General features: G+C 45.5%; 1 non-coding gene across 1 annotated transcript; it reads left to right on the top strand.

Annotated features, from left to right (window-relative positions):
• Nucleotides 1-2303: 2303 nt before the first annotated feature.
• On the top strand, nt 2304-2376 carry TRNAV-CAC (transfer RNA valine (anticodon CAC)). The gene has a single exon. It is a non-coding gene; the product is annotated as a tRNA-Val (tRNA).
• Nucleotides 2377-10740: the final 8364 nt, after the last annotated feature.

Here is a 10740-nt window from a genome sequence, read left to right as displayed (position 1 = left end):
GCAACCCTTTTCAAGCATTCTACTTTAGAGTAGACTTTCCACTTGCAAGGCCCAACAAAGCAGCATGAATAGGTTTCTGTAGTGTAGTGGTTATCACGTTTGCTTCACACGCAAAAGGTCCCCGGTTCGAAACAGTGCTTACCTTTAACTTTTTCACAGTCAGGCACACTCAAAGCTCTTGCCACACCATGCCCCTCTTGCAGCCGTAAGTGAAATCTGCCAATATAAAGCACAGTTTAGGTGCAACACCTTCATTGGGAGCTCTTTTTCTTCACTGTTTATAAGTCGACCAGGAGAAATTGAAGACCCTTGCCTGAAGATGTTAGGTGAGCTGGTTTGCTGGTCCTACACAGGCAAAGTTTTGCTGCAGTGCCTATAGTGCAGACTCTGTAATAGCTGACTAGTAAAACCTGCTGACCATCGCTGTAAGTGTTTAGGAAAACTTGTTTTCTGGACCCAAAGGCAATAGGAATTCGGACTTTGGCTCTCCTGCTTAGTCAGCTGAGTTGGAAAACCTAACGACCATTGGTGTATGTTTTCCTCTGATCTGGTGAGAAAAGTGTGTGGAACAGCTAGAGGTGATATCCATGACTCAGTCTATCTTGCCAGTACTGGCTGTTTTGAGGATGGTATTTGTATCAAGCTAGGCATCTGAAATGGGCTTTCTTCCTTGTTTTCTTCATTACTCAAGAGTATCATTTGCAAGGATGGTAAACTGAACTCAGGTTTTTAAATAACCAGAAACAAATAATAGCTAATACGGTGACCCCAACCTCCGACCCTCCAACCGGAAAAGGCCTATCGTGGTGGGTTTCTGTGGTGTAGTGGTTACCACGTTCGCCTCACACACGAAAGGTCCCCAGTTAGAAACCGGGCATAAACACTGTGCACACGCTAGTGCTTTTTGCCACAATGTCGCTTTCATCACCCCCTTTCAAGCATTGTACTTTAGCGTAGACTTTCGGTTTGCAAGGCACAAATAATCTGCAAGAATGGGTTTCTGTAGTGTAGTGGTTATCACGTTCGCCTAACACGCGAAAGGTCCCCGGTTCGAAACCGGGCAGAAACACTGTGCACGCGCTAGTGCTTTTTGCTACAATATCGCTTTCAGCAACCCTTTTCAAGCATTCTACTTTAGAGTAGACTTTCCACTTGCAAGGCCCAACAAAGCAGCATGAATAGGTTTCTGTAGTGTAGTGGTTATCACGTTTGCCTCACACGCGAAAGGTCCCCGGTTCGAAACCGGGCAGAAACAGTGCTTACCTTTAACTTTTTCACAGTCAGGCACACTCAAAGCTCTTGCCACACCATGCCCCTCTTGCAGCCGTAAGTGAAATCTGCCAATATAAAGCACAGTTTAGGTGCAACACCTTCACTGGGAGCTCTTTTTCTTCACTGTTTATAAGTCGACCAGGAGAAATTGAAGACCCTTGCCTGAAGATGTTAGGTGAGGTGGTTTGCTGGTCCTACACAGGCAAAGTTTTGCTGCAGTGCCTATAGTGCAGACTCTGTAATAGCTGACTAGTAAAACCTGCTGACCATCGCTGTAAGTGTTTAGGAAAACTTGTTTTCTGGACCCAAAGGCAATAGGAATTCGGACTTTGGCTCTCCTGCTTAGTCAGCTGAGTTGGAAAACCTAACGACCATTGGTGTATGTTTTCCTCTGATCTGGTGAGAAAAGTGTGTGGAACAGCTAGAGGTGATATCCATGACTCAGTCTATCTTGCCAGTACTGGCTGTTTTGAGGATGGTATTTGTATCAAGCTAGGCATCTGAAATGGGCTTTCTTCCTTGTTTTCTTCATTACTCAAGAGTATCATTTGCAAGGATGGTAAACTGAACTCAGGTTTTTAAATAACCAGAAACAAATAATAGCTAATACGGTGACCCCAACCTCCGACCCTCCAACCGGAAAAGGCCTATCGTGGTGGGTTTCTGTGGTGTAGTGGTTACCACGTTCGCCTCACACACGAAAGGTCCCCAGTTAGAAACCGGGCATAAACACTGTGCACACGCTAGTGCTTTTTGCCACAATGTCGCTTTCATCACCCCCTTTCAAGCATTGTACTTTAGCGTAGACTTTCGGTTTGCAAGGCACAAAAAATCTGCAAGAATGGGTTTCTGTAGTGTAGTGGTTATCACGTTCGCCTAACACGCGAAAGGTCCCCGGTTCGAAACCGGGCAGAAACACTGTGCACGCGCTAGTGCTTTTTGCTACAATATCGCTTTCAGCAACCCTTTTCAAGCATTCTACTTTAGAGTAGACTTTCCACTTGCAAGGCCCAACAAAGCAGCATGAATAGGTTTCTGTAGTGTAGTGGTTATCACGTTCGCCTCACACGCGAAAGGTCCCCGGTTCGAAACCGGGCAGAAACAATGCTTACCTTTAACTTTTTCACAGTCAGGCACACTCAAAGCTCTTGCCACACCATGCCCCTCTTGCAGCCGTAAGTGAAATCTGCCAATATAAAGCACAGTTTAGGTGCAACACCTTCACTGGGAGCTCTTTTTCTTCACTGTTTATAAGTCGACCAGGAGAAATTGAAGACCCTTGCCTGAAGATGTTAGGTGAGCTGGTTTGCTGGTCCTACACAGGCAAAGTTTTGCTGCAGTGCCTATAGTGCAGACTCTGTAATAGCTGACTAGTAAAACCTGCTGACCATCGCTGTAAGTGTTTAGGAAAACTTGTTTTCTGGACCCAAAGGCAATAGGAATGCGGACTTTGGCTCTCCTGCTTAGTCAGCTGAGTTGGAAAACCTAACGACCATTGGTGTATGTTTTCCTCTGATCTGGTGAGAAAAGTGTGTGGAACAGCTAGAGGTGATATCCATGACTCAGTCTATCTTGCCAGTACTGGCTGTTTTGAGGATGGTATTTGTATCAAGCTAGGCATCTGAAATGGGCTTTCTTCCTTGTTTTCTTCATTACTCAAGAGTATCATTTGCAAGGATGGTAAACTGAACTCAGGTTTTTAAATAACCAGAAACAAATAATAGCTAATACGGTGACCCCAACCTCCGACCCTCCAACCGGAAAAGGCCTATCGTGGTGGGTTTCTGTGGTGTAGTGGTTATCACGTTTGCCTCACACACGAAAGGTCCCCAGTTAGAAACCGGGCATAAACACTGTGCACACGCTAGTGCTTTTTGCCACAATGTCGCTTTCATCACCCCCTTTCAAGCATTGTACTTTAGCGTAGACTTTCGGTTTGCAAGGCACAAAAAATCTGCAAGAATGGGTTTCTGTAGTGTAGTGGTTATCACGTTCGCCTAACACGCGAAAGGTCCCCGGTTCGAAACCGGGCAGAAACACTGTGCACACGCTAGTGCTTTTTGCTACAATATCGCTTTCAGCAACCCTTTTCAAGCATTCTACTTTAGAGTAGACTTTCCACTTGCAAGGCCCAACAAAGCAGCATGAATAGGTTTCTGTAGTGTAGTGGTTATCACGTTTGCCTCACACGCGAAAGGTCCCCGGTTCGAAACCGGGCAGAAACAGTGCTTACCTTTAACTTTTTCACAGTCAGGCACACTCAAAGCTCTTGCCACACCATGCCCCTCTTGCAGCCGTAAGTGAAATCTGCCAATATAAAGCACAGTTTAGGTGCAACACCTTCACTGGGAGCTCTTTTTCTTCACTGTTTATAAGTCGACCAGGAGAAATTGAAGACCCTTGCCTGAAGATGTTAGGTGAGCTGGTTTGCTGGTCCTACACAGGCAAAGTTTTGCTGCAGTGCCTATAGTGCAGACTCTGTAATAGCTGACTAGTAAAACCTGCTGACCATCGCTGTAAGTGTTTAGGAAAACTTGTTTTCTGGACCCAAAGGCAATAGGAATTCGGACTTTGGCTCTCCTGCTTAGTCAGCTGAGTTGGAAAACCTAACGACCATTGGTGTATGTTTTCCTCTGATCTGGTGAGAAAAGTGTGTGGAACAGCTAGAGGTGATATCCATGACTCAGTCTATCTTGCCAGTACTGGCTGTTTTGAGGATGGTATTTGTATCAAGCTAGGCATCTGAAATGGGCTTTCTTCCTTGTTTTCTTCATTACTCAAGAGTATCATTTGCAAGGATGGTAAACTGAACTCAGGTTTTTAAATAACCAGAAACAAATAATAGCTAATACGGTGACCCCAACCTCCGACCCTCCAACCGGAAAAGGCCTATCGTGGTGGGTTTCTGTGGTGTAGTGGTTATCACGTTTGCCTCACACACGAAAGGTCCCCAGTTAGAAACCGGGCATAAACACTGTGCACACGCTAGTGCTTTTTGCCACAATGTCGCTTTCATCACCCCCTTTCAAGCATTGTACTTTAGCGTAGACTTTCGGTTTGCAAGGCACAAAAAATCTGCAAGAATGGGTTTCTGTAGTGTAGTGGTTATCACGTTCGCCTAACACGCGAAAGGTCCCCGGTTCGAAACCGGGCAGAAACACTGTGCACACGCTAGTGCTTTTTGCTACAATATCGCTTTCAGCAACCCTTTTCAAGCATTCTACTTTAGAGTAGACTTTCCACTTGCAAGGCCCAACAAAGCAGCATGAATAGGTTTCTGTAGTGTAGTGGTTATCACGTTTGCCTCACACGCGAAAGGTCCCCGGTTCGAAACCGGGCAGAAACAGTGCTTACCTTTAACTTTTTCACAGTCAGGCACACTCAAAGCTCTTGCCACACCATGCCCCTCTTGCAGCCGTAAGTGAAATCTGCCAATATAAAGCACAGTTTAGGTGCAACACCTTCACTGGGAGCTCTTTTTCTTCACTGTTTATAAGTCGACCAGGAGAAATTGAAGACCCTTGCCTGAAGATGTTAGGTGAGCTGGTTTGCTGGTCCTACACAGGCAAAGTTTTGCTGCAGTGCCTATAGTGCAGACTCTGTAATAGCTGACTAGTAAAACCTGCTGACCATCGCTGTAAGTGTTTAGGAAAACTTGTTTTCTGGACCCAAAGGCAATAGGAATGCGGACTTTGGCTCTCCTGCTTAGTCAGCTGAGTTGGAAAACCTAACGACCATTGGTGTATGTTTTCCTCTGATCTGGTGAGAAAAGTGTGTGGAACAGCTAGAGGTGATATCCATGACTCAGTCTATCTTGCCAGTACTGGCTGTTTTGAGGATGGTATTTGTATCAAGCTAGGCATCTGAAATGGGCTTTCTTCCTTGTTTTCTTCATTACTCAAGAGTATCATTTGCAAGGATGGTAAACTGAACTCAGGTTTTTAAATAACCAGAAACAAATAATAGCTAATACGGTGACCCCAACCTCCGACCCTCCAACCGGAAAAGGCCTATCGTGGTGGGTTTCTGTGGTGTAGTGGTTATCACGTTCGCCTCACACACGAAAGGTCCCCAGTTAGAAACCGGGCATAAACACTGTGCACACGCTAGTGCTTTTTGCCACAATGTCGCTTTCATCACCCCCTTTCAAGCATTGTACTTTAGCGTAGACTTTCGGTTTGCAAGGCACAAAAAATCTGCAAGAATGGGTTTCTGTAGTGTAGTGGTTATCACGTTCGCCTAACACGCGAAAGGTCCCCGGTTCGAAACCGGGCAGAAACACTGTGCACACGCTAGTGCTTTTTGCTACAATATCGCTTTCAGCAACCCTTTTCAAGCATTCTACTTTAGAGTAGACTTTCCACTTGCAAGGCCCAACAAAGCAGCATGAATAGGTTTCTGTAGTGTAGTGGTTATCACGTTTGCTTCACACGCGAAAGGTCCCCGGTTCGAAACAGTGCTTACCTTTAACTTTTTCACAGTCAGGCACACTCAAAGCTCTTGCCACACCATGCCCCTCTTGCAGCCGTAAGTGAAATCTGCCAATATAAAGCACAGTTTAGGTGCAACACCTTCACTGGGAGCTCTTTTTCTTCACTGTTTATAAGTCGACCAGGAGAAATTGAAGACCCTTGCCTGAAGATGTTAGGTGAGCTGGTTTGCTGGTCCTACACAGGCAAAGTTTTGCTGCAGTGCCTATAGTGCAGACTCTGTAATAGCTGACTAGTAAAACCTGCTGACCATCGCTGTAAGTGTTTAGGAAAACTTGTTTTCTGGACCCAAAGGCAATAGGAATTCGGACTTTGGCTCTCCTGCTTAGTCAGCTGAGTTGGAAAACCTAACGACCATTGGTGTATGTTTTCCTCTGATCTGGTGAGAAAAGTGTGTGGAACAGCTAGAGGTGATATCCATGACTCAGTCTATCTTGCCAGTACTGGCTGTTTTGAGGATGGTATTTGTATCAAGCTAGGCATCTGAAATGGGCTTTCTTCCTTGTTTTCTTCATTACTCAAGAGTATCATTTGCAAGGATGGTAAACTGAACTCAGGTTTTTAAATAACCAGAAACAAATAATAGCTAATACGGTGACCCCAACCTCCGACCCTCCAACCGGAAAAGGCCTATCGTGGTGGGTTTCTGTGGTGTAGTGGTTACCACGTTCGCCTCACACACGAAAGGTCCCCAGTTAGAAACCGGGCATAAACACTGTGCACACGCTAGTGCTTTTTGCCACAATGTCGCTTTCATCACCCCCTTTCAAGCATTGTACTTTAGCGTAGACTTTCGGTTTGCAAGGCACAAATAATCTGCAAGAATGGGTTTCTGTAGTGTAGTGGTTATCACGTTCGCCTAACACGTGAAAGGTCCCCGGTTCGAAACCGGGCAGAAACACTGTGCACGCGCTAGTGCTTTTTGCTACAATATCGCTTTCAGCAACCCTTTTCAAGCATTCTACTTTAGAGTAGACTTTCCACTTGCAAGGCCCAACAAAGCAGCATGAATAGGTTTCTGTAGTGTAGTGGTTATCACGTCTGCCTCACACGCGAAAGGTCCCCGGTTCGAAACCGGGCAGAAACAGTGCTTACCTTTAACTTTTTCACAGTCAGGCACACTCAAAGCTCTTGCCACACCATGCCCCTCTTGCAGCCGTAAGTGAAATCTGCCAATATAAAGCACAGTTTAGGTGCAACACCTTCACTGGGAGCTCTTTTTCTTCACTGTTTATAAGTCGACCAGGAGAAATTGAAGACCCTTGCCTGAAGATGTTAGGTGAGCTGGTTTGCTGGTCCTACACAGGCAAAGTTTTGCTGCAGTGCCTATAGTGCAGACTCTGTAATAGCTGACTAGTAAAACCTGCTGACCATCGCTGTAAGTGTTTAGGAAAACTTGTTTTCTGGACCCAAAGGCAATAGGAATTCGGACTTTGGCTCTCCTGCTTAGTCAGCTGAGTTGGAAAACCTAACGACCATTGGTGTATGTTTTCCTCTGATCTGGTGAGAAAAGTGTGTGGAACAGCTAGAGGTGATATCCATGACTCAGTCTATCTTGCCAGTACTGGCTGTTTTGAGGATGGTATTTGTATCAAGCTAGGCATCTGAAATGGGCTTTCTTCCTTGTTTTCTTCATTACTCAAGAGTATCATTTGCAAGGATGGTAAACTGAACTCAGGTTTTTAAATAACCAGAAACAAATAATAGCTAATACGGTGACCCCAACCTCCGACCCTCCAACCGGAAAAGGCCTATCGTGGTGGGTTTCTGTGGTGTAGTGGTTATCACGTTCGCCTCACACACGAAAGGTCCCCAGTTAGAAACCGGGCATAAACACTGTGCACACGCTAGTGCTTTTTGCCACAATGTCGCTTTCATCACCCCCTTTCAAGCATTGTACTTTAGCGTAGACTTTCGGTTTGCAAGGCACAAAAAATCTGCAAGAATGGGTTTCTGTAGTGTAGTGGTTATCACGTTCGCCTAACACGCGAAAGGTCCCCGGTTCGAAACCGGGCAGAAACACTGTGCACACGCTAGTGCTTTTTGCTACAATATCGCTTTCAGCAACCCTTTTCAAGCATTCTACTTTAGAGTAGACTTTCCACTTGCAAGGCCCAACAAAGCAGCATGAATAGGTTTCTGTAGTGTAGTGGTTATCACGTTTGCCTCACACGCGAAAGGTCCCCGGTTCGAAACCGGGCAGAAACAGTGCTTACCTTTAACTTTTTCACAGTCAGGCACACTCAAAGCTCTTGCCACACCATGCCCCTCTTGCAGCCGTAAGTGAAATCTGCCAATATAAAGCACAGTTTAGGTGCAACACCTTCACTGGGAGCTCTTTTTCTTCACTGTTTATAAGTCGACCAGGAGAAATTGAAGACCCTTGCCTGAAGATGTTAGGTGAGCTGGTTTGCTGGTCCTACACAGGCAAAGTTTTGCTGCAGTGCCTATAGTGCAGACTCTGTAATAGCTGACTAGTAAAACCTGCTGACCATCGCTGTAAGTGTTTAGGAAAACTTGTTTTCTGGACCCAAAGGCAATAGGAATGCGGACTTTGGCTCTCCTGCTTAGTCAGCTGAGTTGGAAAACCTAACGACCATTGGTGTATGTTTTCCTCTGATCTGGTGAGAAAAGTGTGTGGAACAGCTAGAGGTGATATCCATGACTCAGTCTATCTTGCCAGTACTGGCTGTTTTGAGGATGGTATTTGTATCAAGCTAGGCATCTGAAATGGGCTTTCTTCCTTGTTTTCTTCATTACTCAAGAGTATCATTTGCAAGGATGGTAAACTGAACTCAGGTTTTTAAATAACCAGAAACAAATAATAGCTAATACGGTGACCCCAACCTCCGACCCTCCAACCGGAAAAGGCCTATCGTGGTGGGTTTCTGTGGTGTAGTGGTTATCACGTTCGCCTCACACACGAAAGGTCCCCAGTTAGAAACCGGGCATAAACACTGTGCACACGCTAGTGCTTTTTGCCACAATGTCGCTTTCATCACCCCCTTTCAAGCATTGTACTTTAGCGTAGACTTTCGGTTTGCAAGGCACAAAAAATCTGCAAGAATGGGTTTCTGTAGTGTAGTGGTTATCACGTTCGCCTAACACGCGAAAGGTCCCCGGTTCGAAACCGGGCAGAAACACTGTGCACACGCTAGTGCTTTTTGCTACAATATCGCTTTCAGCAACCCTTTTCAAGCATTCTACTTTAGAGTAGACTTTCCACTTGCAAGGCCCAACAAAGCAGCATGAATAGGTTTCTGTAGTGTAGTGGTTATCACGTTTGCTTCACACGCGAAAGGTCCCCGGTTCGAAACAGTGCTTACCTTTAACTTTTTCACAGTCAGGCACACTCAAAGCTCTTGCCACACCATGCCCCTCTTGCAGCCGTAAGTGAAATCTGCCAATATAAAGCACAGTTTAGGTGCAACACCTTCACTGGGAGCTCTTTTTCTTCACTGTTTATAAGTCGACCAGGAGAAATTGAAGACCCTTGCCTGAAGATGTTAGGTGAGCTGGTTTGCTGGTCCTACACAGGCAAAGTTTTGCTGCAGTGCCTATAGTGCAGACTCTGTAATAGCTGACTAGTAAAACCTGCTGACCATCGCTGTAAGTGTTTAGGAAAACTTGTTTTCTGGACCCAAAGGCAATAGGAATTCGGACTTTGGCTCTCCTGCTTAGTCAGCTGAGTTGGAAAACCTAACGACCATTGGTGTATGTTTTCCTCTGATCTGGTGAGAAAAGTGTGTGGAACAGCTAGAGGTGATATCCATGACTCAGTCTATCTTGCCAGTACTGGCTGTTTTGAGGATGGTATTTGTATCAAGCTAGGCATCTGAAATGGGCTTTCTTCCTTGTTTTCTTCATTACTCAAGAGTATCATTTGCAAGGATGGTAAACTGAACTCAGGTTTTTAAATAACCAGAAACAAATAATAGCTAATACGGTGACCCCAACCTCCGACCCTCCAACCGGAAAAGGCCTATCGTGGTGGGTTTCTGTGGTGTAGTGGTTATCACGTTCGCCTCACACACGAAAGGTCCCCAGTTAGAAACCGGGCATAAACACTGTGCACACGCTAGTGCTTTTTGCCACAATGTCGCTTTCATCACCCCCTTTCAAGCATTGTACTTTAGCGTAGACTTTCGGTTTGCAAGGCACAAAAAATCTGCAAGAATGGGTTTCTGTAGTGTAGTGGTTATCACGTTCGCCTAACACGCGAAAGGTCCCCGGTTCGAAACCGGGCAGAAACACTGTGCACACGCTAGTGCTTTTTGCTACAATATCGCTTTCAGCAACCCTTTTCAAGCATTCTACTTTAGAGTAGACTTTCCACTTGCAAGGCCCAACAAAGCAGCATGAATAGGTTTCTGTAGTGTAGTGGTTATCACGTTTGCCTCACACGCGAAAGGTCCCCGGTTCGAAACCGGGCAGAAACAGTGCTTACCTTTAACTTTTTCACAGTCAGGCACACTCAAAGCTCTTGCCACACCATGCCCCTCTTGCAGCCGTAAGTGAAATCTGCCAATATAAAGCACAGTTTAGGTGCAACACCTTCACTGGGAGCTCTTTTTCTTCACTGTTTATAAGTCGACCAGGAGAAATTGAAGACCCTTGCCTGAAGATGTTAGGTGAGCTGGTTTGCTGGTCCTACACAGGCAAAGTTTTGCTGCAGTGCCTATAGTGCAGACTCTGTAATAGCTGACTAGTAAAACCTGCTGACCATCGCTGTAAGTGTTTAGGAAAACTTGTTTTCTGGACCCAAAGGCAATAGGAATGCGGACTTTGGCTCTCCTGCTTAGTCAGCTGAGTTGGAAAACCTAACGACCATTGGTGTATGTTTTCCTCTGATCTGGTGAGAAAAGTGTGTGGAACAGCTAGAGGTGATATCCATGACTCAGTCTATCTTGCCAGTACTGGCTGTTTTGAGGATGGTATTTGTATCAAGCTAGGCATCTGAAATGGGCTTTCTTCCTTG

Source organism: Aquarana catesbeiana, linkage group LG03, assembly GCF_042186555.1.
Source record: "Aquarana catesbeiana isolate 2022-GZ linkage group LG03, ASM4218655v1, whole genome shotgun sequence".
NCBI lineage: Eukaryota > Metazoa > Chordata > Amphibia > Anura > Ranidae > Aquarana > Aquarana catesbeiana.
This window is presented reverse-complemented; position numbering and strand designations above follow the sequence as displayed.